The following is a 12,500-nucleotide window of genomic DNA, read 5'->3' on the forward strand; positions in this document are numbered from 1 at the left end:
CAAGGGGAAGGGGAAAGGGAAGGGCTCCTCCTCGTCAGGGGCCTCCTCCGCAAAAGGGGGGGCGGGGAAAGGCAAGGGCCCCGCAAACCCAAAAGGCAGCCCGCCCCCTGACCCTGACCCAGCCGAGTCAGGCCCCGGCCCGAGTCCCGGCCCTAGCGCCGGCCCCGCAGCAGGAGCGCCCCCCCCCCGGGAGAAGGGCGGGGCGCGCAGTTACGCCGAGGCGGCCGCCGGCCGCGCAGCGGGGCCGGGCGGGGGGCCGGGCGCCAGCACCTCCACCGCCTGGGCGTCTTCGATCCCGGGGGGAGGGGGGGCCCCCTTCCCGGCACTCACCCGGAGAAATGGGGTGAGATGCTGGCTGCCCGAGCGGGAAGGGTCCGCCTTCGAACCTTACGTGCGGGCCCTAGCTCGGGTGGTGGGGGCCCCGAAAATTGTGGCGGCCTCCAGGTTCCACGGCAAGGGAGTATTCTTCCTTGCCACGGAGGCCGCCGCCCAGAAGGCGGTGGAGAGGGGGCTCACAGTGGACGGGGAGTACGTCCCCGTGGAGCCCCTAGAGGAGCCAGGGACCCGGGTGGTCCTTAGTTCGGTGCCCCCGTACCTCCCTAATTGGGCCCTCCTGCCCCGACTATCATCGCTGGGGAAGGTAATCTCCCCGGTGCTGCCCCTGGGTTTGGGGTGCCGGGACCCCACCCTGCGACACGTGCGCTCGTTCCGCCGGCAGGTAACGATCCAGCCGGCGGCGGGAGCGCAGCTGGGGGCGGAGGGATCCCTCCAGGTAATGTTTGGGGGGGCCCTGCACCGCATCTTCTTCACGGTGGGGGACCTGCGGTGTTACAAGTGCCGCGGGGTAGGGCACCTCCGCCAAGAATGCCCCTTGGGGCAAGCGCGGCGGCCACCGCAGGCCCCCGCCAGTGGAGGGGGGGGCCCTGCCACCGGCCCCCCCAGCCCCCCCGGCCCTGGCGGGAGCCCTGGCGGGAGCCCCCCAGCGGCAGAGCCCTCGGCCTCGGCCTCGGCCTCGGCCTCGGCCTCGGCCGCAGTCACCGGGGGGCAGGGAGCAGGAGACGGGGAGAGGGAGGTAGGCCCCGAGCCGGGCCCAGTCCCGGCTTCAGCCCCAGCCCCAGCCCCAGCCCCAGCCCCAGCCCCGGCCCGGGGCCAAGCGTCCACCGCGGGCAAGCCTCCGGGCCATAGAGAGGACCACCCTGCGGGCGAGCGGGCGGGCCCCCCCCCTCCTCCATCGGGGCGGGCCCAAAAGAGAAAGGCCGCGGAGCAGCTCGATCCCTCCCTAGAGGAGGGCCCCCCCTCGGACACAGGCGAGGAGGGGGAGGGGGCCGACGTGCAAAAGGCCCCCTCACCAGCCAGCAGAGCTGCTCCGGAAGACCCCCCCCCTCCCGAGAAAGTGCGGGTAATCCCCGTGGAGGAGGCCCCAGAAAGAGAGAGAGAGAGAGAGAGAGAAAGAGAGAGAGAAAGAGAAGGAGAGGAGGAGCCCATGCGGGAGGAGCCCCCTGAGCCTGCCATCGCGGAGGTAGGGCCCTCCCCAACAGCAACAGCAACAGCAACAGCAACAACAACAGAAACAGCACTAGCAGCTTCAACCTCAAGCTCAGCGCCCCTCCCCCCCCTCAGCGAAGAGACCCTGGGGCTCACCCCGGTGAGCTCCGGCACGGGTCCCGAGGGGGAGGCCCTCCCCGCCCCCAGTCAAGCCGCCCCTGCGGCACCTGACGGGGAGGAAGAGCAGGGGCCAGGTTCCCCCCCCCCCACCCCCACCCCCACCCCCACCCCCAGCCAGGCCCCCCGCGAAGGGGCTGCAGATCTCCCTCGGGCCGAGTCGGAGAGCCAAGCGGACCGAGAGGTCCAGATGGAGGCCGAGGAAGCCTCCGCCGGAGGCGCGGCGGAGGCGGCGGAAGCCAGCCAGCCAGGCCCCACTGGACCTGACCAGGCTGAGGATGCGGGGGGGTCAGCAGGCAGCGTTGAGCCTGCAACCCCCCCAGCCCCAGCCCCAGCACCAGCAGCAGTCTCCAGGGAGGACCTGGTGGCCTTCTTGGAGCGGGAAAGCACCCGGCGCGCTCCGGCCCGGGTGCAGCTGGCCCTGGACTGCTGGGGCGACTTTAACAGCATCCTCGAGGCCACGAGGGCGCTGGTGAGGGAGGGGAAGGGGCCGAACAGATGCAACGCCCGGGTGTACACCCGGGCCCGGTCCATGTACGACGCCCTGACGGTGTACGGGCGCGGGGCCGGGTACCGGCTGGGCGTTGCCCTGCGCGAGCCCCCGGCCGAGCCATCGGAGCCCCCTCCCGCCAGCCATGACGTCGCTTAACATCGCGACCCTCAACGTCCGAGGCTGCAGGCAGGGTCTCCGGAGGAGCCAGGTGTTCTCCTTCCTGCGGGAGGGGGGCTACTCGGTGGCTTTCCTCCAGGAGACCTGGACGACTCCGGCCGACGCCGCCGCCTGGCGGCTGGAGTGGGGAGACGGGGTTTTCCTGAGTCACCTGTCGGCCACCTCGTGCGGGGTGGCCACCCTGTTCTCCCCGAGCCTGCGGCCGGAGATCTTAGAGGACGTTGAGGCGGTGCCGGGCCGCCTGCTCCACGTCCGGGCCCGAGCGGCGGGGACGGTAACGAACTTTGTGAACGTGTACGGCCCCGCCGCGGAACCGGACGCGGCGGATTTTTTCCGCCGGGCGGCCGACTACCTGGGCACCTTGAGCCCTCGCGAGAGCCTGGTCTTAGGCGGGGACTTCAACGTCACCCTCGAGGAACAGGACCGCTCGCGCAGGCAACGGTGCCGGGCCGCCGCGGACGCCCTCAGGGGGATCCTGGAGGAGCACTCCCTGGTGGACGCCTGGCGAGTCTGTCACCCCGACGGCCCCCCGGCCCCCACGTACGTGCGGGTGGGGGGGGAGCGGGCGAGCCACTCCCGGTTGGACCGGATTTACATCTCGCCCCGCGTGGATGCCCGAGCCGTGTCCTGCAGAGTGAGGCCGGCCCCCTTCAGCGATCACCATCTGGTGTGCGCCCGGGTGGCGTTTGGCCCCGGGCGGCGGGGGTCGGCCTACTGGCACTTTAACAACAGCCTGCTGGAGGACCCGAGCTTCGGAGCGGCCTTCCGGGAGTTCTGGTTGGCCTGGCGCGGGCAGCGGCAGTCTTTCCCCTCGGCTCGGGGATGGTGGGACGGGGGGAAGGCGCGCATCCGGCTCTTCTGCCGCAGCTACGCCCGGGGGCACACCCGGGAGCGGGAGGCGGCCATAGAGCGGCTCGAGCGGGAAGTGTTGGAGCTGGAGAGGCGCCTGGTCGCCGACCCGCAGGATCCGTCCCTCTGCGGAGAGTGCAGGGAGAGGCGGGAGGAGCTGAGAGCCCTGGAGGACCGCCGCGCACGCGGCGCGTTCGTCCGCGCGCGAGTCCACCTCCTGCGGGAGATGGACCGCGGCTCCCGTTTCTTCTACGGCCTGGAGAAGCAGAGGGGGGCCAAAAAGCACATCACTTGCCTGCTGGCGGATGATGGCACCCCCCTCTCGGCCCCGGGAGAGCTGCGAGTTCGCGCGAGGGCCTTCTACGGAAGGCTCTTTTCCCGGGAGCCGACCGAGGCGACGGCCCGCAGCGCGCTCTGGGAGGAACTGCCGCAGGTGGGCGCGGGCGACCGTGACCGGCTGGAGGCTCCTCTCACCTTGGCCGAGCTCACGCTCGCCCTCCGTCTCATGCCCGGCAACAAGGCGCCGGGGCTGGACGGGCTCACCACGGAGTTCTACCGGGCCTTCTGGGACGTGCTCGGCCCGGACCTTGCCGCGGTCTGGGCCGAGGCCGAGGCTCGCGGGGAGCTCCCCCTGTCGTGCAGGAGGGCGGTGTTGACTCTCCTGCCGAAGAAGGGAGACCTCCGCGACCTGAGGAACTGGCGTCCCGTGTCCCTCCTCTGCACGGACTATAAGGTGGTGGCGAAGGCCGTCTCGCTGCGCCTGCGGTCCGTGCTGGCGGACGTGATCCATCCCGACCAGACGTACACGGTGCAAGGTCGCTCCATCTTCGACAACCTGTACCTGGTGCGGGACCTCCTGGAGCTGGCGCGCCGGGAGGGCCTGTCGTTCGGCCTGCTCTCCCTCGATCAGGAGAAGGCGTTCGACAGGATGGACCACGGGTATCTGACGGGCACGCTGCGGGCCTTCGGCTTCGGACCGCGCTTTGTGCGGGCTCTCCAGGTACTGTACGCCTCCGCGGAGTGCCTGGTTAAGCTCAACTGGTCCCTGACGGAACCCATCCCGTTCAGGCGGGGGGTGCGTCAAGGCTGCCCGATGTCGGGCCAGCTGTACGCGCTAGGCCTGGAGCCCTTCCTGTGCCTCCTGCGGAGGCGGGTGGCCGGGTTGGCGCTGCGGGAACCGGCGCTGCGGCTGGTCCTCTCGGCGTACGCCGACGACGTGCTCCTCGCGGTCCAGGGCCCGGAAGATCTGGAGCGGGTGGCGGCCTGCCAGGCGGTTTATTCGGCGGCCTCCTCCGCCCGGGTCAACTGGGCCAAGAGCTCCGGGCTGACGGTGGGTGCCGGGTGGCAGGTGGGCTCGCTCCCACCCGCGCTCCGGGGCATCGAGTGGAGCGCGGGCCCGCTGCTCTACCTGGGGGTCTACCTGAGCCCCACGGACCCCTCCCCCCCGCAGAATTGGGCAGACCTAGAACTGAGGGTGGCGAGGCGGATCGGGGCGTGGACGGGGCTGCTGCGGTGCCTGTCCCTCCGGGGCCGGGCGCTGGTGTTGAACCAGCTGATCCTGTCCATGCTCTGGTACCGCTTCAATACCCTCCCCGTGCCCCCCGAGGTTCTTGCCAGGCTCCAGAGACGGGCGCTGGGGTTCTTCTGGCCAAGACGGCACTGGGTCTCTGCACGGGTGCTGACCCTCCCCTTGCGGGAGGGGGGGCAGGGCCTGGTGTGCCTCCGCAGCCAGGTCCTGACGTTCCGCCTCCAGGCCCTGCAGAGACTGCTGTACAGTGACGGTAGCCACGCGGCGTGGAGCCTGTTGGGGCGCGCCTTCCTCCGCCGCCTCCGGGGGCTCCGATACGACCGGCAGCTCTTCTTCCTGCGCGGCCTGGAGCTCGTGCGGGTGGCGGGGGAGCTGCCGGCCTTTTACCGAGACCTCCTCAAGGCCTGGGGGCTGATCTCCGCCTCCAGGTCTCCGTCGCGGGTGGCCAAGGACGGCGACCTGCTGGCCGAGCCGCTGTTCTTTAACCCGCAGCTGGCGGTCCCGGCGGCAGCCTCGCCAGAGGCCTCCCTGAGGATGGCCCGGGTGGGCGTCACCCGGCTCGGAGACCTCCTGGACTACGACGAGCGAGGATGGCTGGGCCCCGCGGCGCTGGCCCGGCGCACGGGCCTGACCATAGGGCGTGCAACTTGCTCGCGCCTAGTCCGGGAGGTGAAAGCTGCGCTGCCCGCAGACGCCCTTGCCTACGTCGAGCGAGTCCTGCGAGAGGGCGGTCCCCGCCCTCCCGAATCCCCCAGCCCGGCGGAGTTCCTGATAGGGCCCGCCCAGCGGCCGGCCCCGAGGCACTCCGCCCCTCACCACCTCTGCAGGCTGGGGGACACCCCGCCGGTCCGCTTCTCGACGGCCCACCGGCGCCAGCTCTACACGCTCGTCCGCAGGACGCTCCACCACGCCGCCCTCGCGTCCCGCCAAGACACCCAATGGCGGGACTACTTTGGCGAGGGCGTGGCCGACGGTCCCCGGTGGCTCAGCGTCTACTCGGAGCTCGTCCCGAGAGCCGCCGGGGACCTAGGCTGGCGGCTCCTTCACGGGGCCGCCGCGACGGGCGTGTATCTGGCGCGGATTGACACCATCTCCGACCGATGCCCGTTTTGTGACGAGAGGGAGACCCTGGCGCACCTGGTCCTCGAGTGCGCCAGGCTGCAGCCCCTGCACCTCCTCCTCCAGAACCTGCTCCTCAAGTTCTGGCTGCACTATTCCCCGCACCTGTTTATTTACGCACTCCCCATCCGTCGCCCCACCCGGGCCCGGGACCGACTGGTCAACCTCCTCCTGGCTCTGGCCAAGCTCGTCATCTGGCTATCCAGGAAGGAGGCTCTGGCCGGGAAGGCTCCCGGGCACCTCGGGGCGTTTTTCCTCGGTGTCCTGCGCGCCCGCCTCCGAGCGGAGCACCACTGGGCGGTAGCCGCCGGCAAGCTGAAGCAGTTTGCGGGCCGGTGGGCGCTGTCCGGGGTGCTCTGCTCCCTGTCCCCCGGGGGAGCACTCGTTTTGAACCTTTGACCCCCCACGTGCACACCCTGTTTTTCTTTCAGTTGTCCCCCGCAATGTTTTATTTTCTGAAACCGGGAGCCCAGCCGCCAAGAAACCAACAGCGGCGGAGCCCGGACAATCTTTTTTCAGCTTCGGCTGAGGACTAACCGCCCGTCCGGCAACCAGCCGGTGCCGCCAGTCAAATCGGCCGCCGCAACCGGGGCGGCCCCCAGCTACTAACAGGGTAAGAGTAACTAACAATAGTCCCGGCCGGAGCTCCCACGTTAACCGCTCCCAACGCAACCGAGCAGAAGTTTTCCAAGTCCCACGGCGGACACCAGGTCCTCCCGGTTCCCCGTCAGGAGAGCCCCGCCACTCCTGGGGAAGCAAGCACCGCTGCCTGCCCGACCTCCGAGCCCATCACCGGGGGGGGGGGCGGGAGCCGGAATCGCGGGCCAGAGCCTGGAACTCTCGCACGGCCAGGCCCGCCGGATCGGGGCACGCTGCCTCCACGCTCGGTTGACAAGGCAGCGCGGCACGGTTCTTTTGCCCCGGAGGTTCCTCTGACCGACTTTCTGGAACCGAACATGGGCATTTAGGGTCCTGAAAACCGAGTCCCCCAAAATCTCCGCGAACCTTTCTTGGCAATATTGTAGATGCGGCACCCGGCCCAGCCACCGGGGCCAACCGCCGAAAGTGTCCGCCCTCCTGGAGCGAAGGCCCGGGCAAGGCCCGTTTGAAAAACCTCATACGGACTTCCGGAGCGCGAGCCCGGGCGCCAGGTCGACCCAGGGCCGACCTCCCGGGCCCCAGAGAGGCACGTCTCCGCCGCGGAAGCCGCCTGATGCCCGCGCCGAAGGCCCCCGGGCCCGCCCGGCCTCCGCGCAGGGCACCGGGGAGAAGTAGGAATCGTGGCCGGGCTCCTGGAACTCCTGCCCGGCCTGCCCCGCGGAAGCATGCCGGGTTCTCCCGCCGCGCCGTGCAGGTTCTTCCGCCCCTCGCCGGGGTAGCCGGGCTCCAACCGCTGGGCCCCGCAGCGTGGAAGGGCCCCTGCGAGTCGCCCCCCGGCCTGCACGCCCGCCGTGCAGTCGACCGGGTCGAAGCCGGAATCGCGGCCGGGTTCCTGGAACTCTCGCCCGGCCTGCCCGCCCGGCCCGCCCCCCGGGCCGGGGCTCCAGTCGACTTGGAGCCAAACTCGGTTTTGACCCCCTCCTGCAGCACGGTCCGGCCCCGGAGGTTCCTCCGTCCGACCTCCTGGAACCCAAGATGGGCATCTAGGGTCCCGAAATCCGTGTCCCCGAAAATCTCCGCGAACCTTTCCTGGCAATATTGTAGATGCGGCACCCGGCCCAGCCACCGGGGGCAACCGCCGAAAGTGTCCGCCCTCCTGGAGCGAAGGCCCGGGCAAGGCCCGTTTCAAAAACCTCATACGGACTTCCGGAGCGCGAGCCCCGGCGCCAGGTCGACCCAGGGCCGACCTCCCGGGCCCCAGAGAGGCTCGTCTCCGCCGCGGAAGCCGCCCGCCGCCCGCGGCGAAGGCCCCCGGGCCCGCCCGGCCTCCGGGCAGGGCACCGGGGAGAAGTAGGAATCGTGGCCGGGCTCCTGGAACTCCTGCCCGGCCTGCCCCGCGGAAGCATGCCGGGTTCTCCCGCCGCGCCGTGCAGGTTCTTCCGCCCCTCGCCGGGGTAGCCGGGCTCCAACCGCTGGGCCCCGCAGCGTGGAAGGGGCCCTGCGAGTCGCCGCCGGCCTGCACGCCCGCCGTGCAGTCGACCGGGTCGAAGCCGGAATCGCGGCCGGGTTCCTGGAACTCTCGCCCGGCCTGCCCGCCCGGCCCGCCCCCCGGGCCGGGGCGCCAGTCGACATGGAGCCAAACTCGGTTTTGACCCCCTCCTGCAGCACGGTCCGGCCCCGGAGGTTCCTCCGTCCGACCTCCTGGAACCCAAGATGGGCATCCAGGGTCCCGAAATCCGTGTCCCCGAAAATCTCCGCGAACCTTTCCTGGCAATATTGTAGATGCGGCACCCGGCCCAGCCACCGGGGGCAACCGCCGAAAGTGTCCGCCCTCCTGGAGCGAAGGCCCGGGCAAGGCCCGTTTCAAAAACCTCATACGGACTTCCGGAGCCCGAGCCCCGGCGCCAGGTCGACCCAGGGCCGACCTCCCGGGCCCCAGAGAGGCTCGTCTCCGCCGCGGAAGCCGCCCGCCGCCCGCGCCGAAGGCCCCCGGGCCCGCCCGGCCTCCGGGCAGGGCACCGGGGAGAAGTAGGAATCGTGGCCGGGCTCCTGGAACTCCTGCCCGGCCTGCCCCGCGGAAGCATGCCGGGTTCTCCCGCCGCGCCGTGCAGGTTCTTCCGCCCCTCGCCGGGGTAGCCGGGCTCCAACCGCTGGGCCCCGCAGCGTGGAAGGGCCCCTGCGAGTCGCCCCCCGGCCTGCACGCCCGCCGTGCAGTCGACCGGGTCGAAGCCGGAATCGCGGCCGGGTTCCTGGAACTCTCGCCCGGCCTGCCCGCCCGGCCCGCCCCCCGGGCCGGGGCTCCAGTCGACATGGAGCCAAACTCGGTTTTGACCCCCTCCTGCAGCACGGTCCGGCCCCGGAGGTTCCTCCGTCCGACCTCCTGGAACCCAAGATGGGCATCTAGGGTCCCGAAATCCGTGTCCCCGAAAATCTCCGCGAACCTTTCCTGGCAATATTGTAGATGCGGCACCCGGCCCAGCCACCGGGGGCAACCGCCGAAAGTGTCCGCCCTCCTGGAGCGAAGGCCCGGGCAAGGCCCGTTTCAAAAACCTCATACGGACTTCCGGAGCCCGAGCCCCGGCGCCAGGTCGACCCAGGGCCGACCTCCCGGGCCCCAGAGAGGCTCGTCTCCGCCGCGGAAGCCGCCCGCCGCCCGCGCCGAAGGCCCCCGGGCCCGCCCGGCCTCCGGGCAGGGCACCGGGGAGAAGTAGGAATCGTGGCCGGGCTCCTGGAACTCCTGCCCGGCCTGCCACGCGGAAGCATGCCGGGTTCTCCCGCCGCGCCGTGCAGGTTCTTCCGCCCCTCGCCGGGGTAGCCGGGCTCCAACCGCTGGGCCCCGCAGCCTGGAAGGGCCCCTGCGAGTCGCCCCCCGGCCTGCACGCCCGCCGTGCAGTCGACCGGGTCGAAGCCGGAATCGCGGCCGGGTTCCTGGAACTCTCGCCCGGCCTGCCCGCCCGGCCCGCCCCCCGGGCCGGAGCTCCAGTCGACTTGGAGCCAAACTCGGTTTTGACCCCCTCCTGCAGCACGGTCCGGCCCCGGAGGTTCCTCCCTCCGACCTCCTGGAACCCAAGATGGGCATCTAGGGTCCCGAAATCCGTGTCCCCGAAAATCTCCGCGAACCTTTCCTGGCAATATTGTAGATGCGGCACCCGGCCCAGCCGCCGGGGGCAACCGCCGAAAGTGTCCGCCCTCCTGGAACGAAGGCCCGGGCAAGGCCCGTTTGAAAAACCTCATACGGACTTCCGGAGCCCGAGCCCCGGCGCCAGGTCGACCCAGGGCCGACCTCCCGGGCCCCAGAGAGGCTCGTCTCCGCCGCGGAAGCCGCCCGCCGCCCGCGGCGAAGGCCCCCGGGCCCGCCCGGCCTCCGGGCAGGGCACCGGGGAGAAGTAGGAATCGTGGACGGGCTCCTGGAACTCCTGCCCGGCCTGCCACGCGGAAGCATGCCGGGTTCTCCGGCCGCGCCGTGCAGGTTCTTCCGCCCCTCGCCGGGGTAGCCGGGCTCCAACCGCTGGGCCCCGCTGCCTGGAAGGGGCCCTGCGAGTCGCCGCCGGCCTGCACGCCCGCCGTGCAGTCGACCGGGTCGAAGCCGGAATCGCGGCCGGGTTCCTGGAACTCTCGCCCGGCCTGCCCGCCCGGCCCGCCCCCCGGGCCGGAGCGCCAGTCGACATGGAGCCAAACTCGGTTTTGACCCCCTCCTGCAGCACGGTCCGGCCCCGCAGGTTCGCCCGTCCGACCTCCTGGAACCCAAGATGGGCATCTAGGGTCCCGAAATCCGTGTCCCCGAAAATCTCCGCGAACCTTTCCTGGCAATATTGTAGATGCGGCACCCGGCCCAGCCACCGGGGGCAACCGCCGAAAGTGTCCGCCCTCCTGGAGCGAAGGCCCGGGCAAGGCCCGTTTGAAAAACCTCATACGGACTTCCGGAGCGCGAGCCCGGGCGCCAGGTCGACCCAGGGCCAACCTCCCGGGCCCCAGAGAGGCACGTCTCCGCCGCGGAAGCCGCCTGATGCCCGCGCCGAAGGCCCCCGGGCCCGCCCGGCCTCCGGGCAGGGCACCGGGGAGAAGTAGGAATCGTGGCCGGGCTCCTGGAACTCCTGCCCGGCCTGCCCCGCGGAAGCATGCCGGGTTCTCCCGCCGCGCCGTGCAGGTTCTTCCGCCCCTTCGCCGGGGTAGCCGGGCTCCAACCGCTGGGCCCCGCAGCCTGGAAGGGCCCCTGCGAGTCGCCCCCCGGCCTGCACGCCCGCCGTGCAGTCGACCGGGTCGAAGCCGGAATCGCGGCCGGGTTCCTGGAACTCTCGCCCGGCCTGCCCGCCCGGCCCGCCCCCCGGGCCGGAGCTCCAGTCGACATGGAGCCAAACTCGGTTTTGACCCCCTCCTGCAGCACGGTCCGGCCCCGGAGGTTCCTCCGTCCGACCTCCTGGAACCCAAGATGGGCATCTAGGGTCCCGAAATCCGTGTCCCCGAAAATCTCCGCGAACCTTTCCTGGCAATATTGTAGATGCGGCACCCGGCCCAGCCGCCGGGGGCAACCGCCGAAAGTGTCCGCCCTCCTGGAGCGAAGGCCCGGGCAAGGCCCGTTTGAAAAACCTCATACGGACTTCCAGGGCCGGAGCCCCGGCGCCAGGTCGACCGCGGGCCTCCCTCCCGGGGCCCAGCACGGCTCGTCTCCCCCGCGGGAGCAGCCCGCTGCCCGCGCCGAAGGCCCCCGGACCCGCCCGGCCTCCGGGCAGGGCACCGGGGAGAAGTAGGAATCGCGGCCGGGCTCCTGGAACTCTCGCCCGGCCAAGCCGCTCGGCCCGCCCCTGGGCCGGAGCTCCAGTCGACATGGAGCCAAACTCGCGGTTGAACCTCTCCTGCAGCACGGTCCGGCCCCGGAGGTTCCTCCGTCCGACCTCCTGGAACCCAAGATGGGCATCTAGGGTCCCGAAAACCGTGTCCCCGAAAATCTCCGCGGACCTTTCCTGGCAATATTGTAGATGTGGCACCCGGCCCAGCCGCCGGGAGCAACCGCCGAAAGTGTCCGGCCTCCTGGAGCGAAGGCCCGGGCACGGCCCGTTTGAAAATCCTCATACGGACTTCCAGGGCCGGAGCTCGGGAGCCAGGTCGACCCCGGGCCTCCCTCCCGGGCGTTAGGGCGGCTCGTCTCCCCCGCGGGAGCAGCCCGCTGCCCGCGCCGAAGGCCCCCGGACCCGCCCGGCCTCCGGGCAGGGCACCGGGGAGAAGTAGGAATCGCGGCCGGGCTCCTGGAACTCTCGCCCGGCCAGGCCGCCCGGCCCGCCCCCCGGGCCGGAGCTCCAGTCGACATGGAGCCAAACTCGGGGTTGAACCTCTCCTGCAGCACGGTCCGGCCCCGGAGGTTCCTCCGTCCGGCCTCCTGGAACCCAAGATGGGCATCTAGGGTCCCGAAACCCGTGTCCTCGAAAATCTCCGCGAACCTTTCCTGGCAATATTGTAGATGCGGCACCCGGCCCAGCCGCCGGGGGCAACCGCCGAAAGTGTCCGCCCTCCTGGAGCGAAGACCCGGGCAAGGCCCGTTTGAAAAACCTCATACGGACTTCCGGAGCCCGAGCCCCGGCGGCAGGTCGACCCAGGGCCCACCTCCCGGGCCCCAGAGAGGCTCGTCTCCGCCGCGGAAGCCGCCTGCCGCCCGCGCCGAAGGCCCCCGGGCCCGCCCGGCCTCCGGGCAGGGCACCGGGGAGAAGCCGGAATCGCGGCCGGGCTCCTGGAACTCTCGCCGGGCAGGCCGCCCGGCCCGCCCCGGGGCCGGAGCTCCAGTCGACATGGAGCCAAACTCGGTTTTGACCCCCTCCTTCGGAACGGTCCGGCCCCGGAGGTTCCTCCGTCCGAGCTCCTGGAACCCAAGATGGGCATCTAGGGTCCCGAAACCCGTGTCCTCGAAAATCTCCGCGAACCTTTCCTGGCAATATTGTAGATGCGGCACCCGGCCCAGCCGCCGGGGGCAACCGCCGAAAGTGTCCGCCCTCCTGGAGCGAAGGCCCGGGCAAGGCCCGTTTGAAAAACCTCATACGGACTTCCGGAGCCCGAGCCCCGGCGCCAGGTCGACCCAGGGCC

Source organism: Alligator mississippiensis, unplaced genomic scaffold, assembly GCF_030867095.1.
Source record: "Alligator mississippiensis isolate rAllMis1 unplaced genomic scaffold, rAllMis1 scaffold_26, whole genome shotgun sequence".
NCBI lineage: Eukaryota > Metazoa > Chordata > Crocodylia > Alligatoridae > Alligator > Alligator mississippiensis.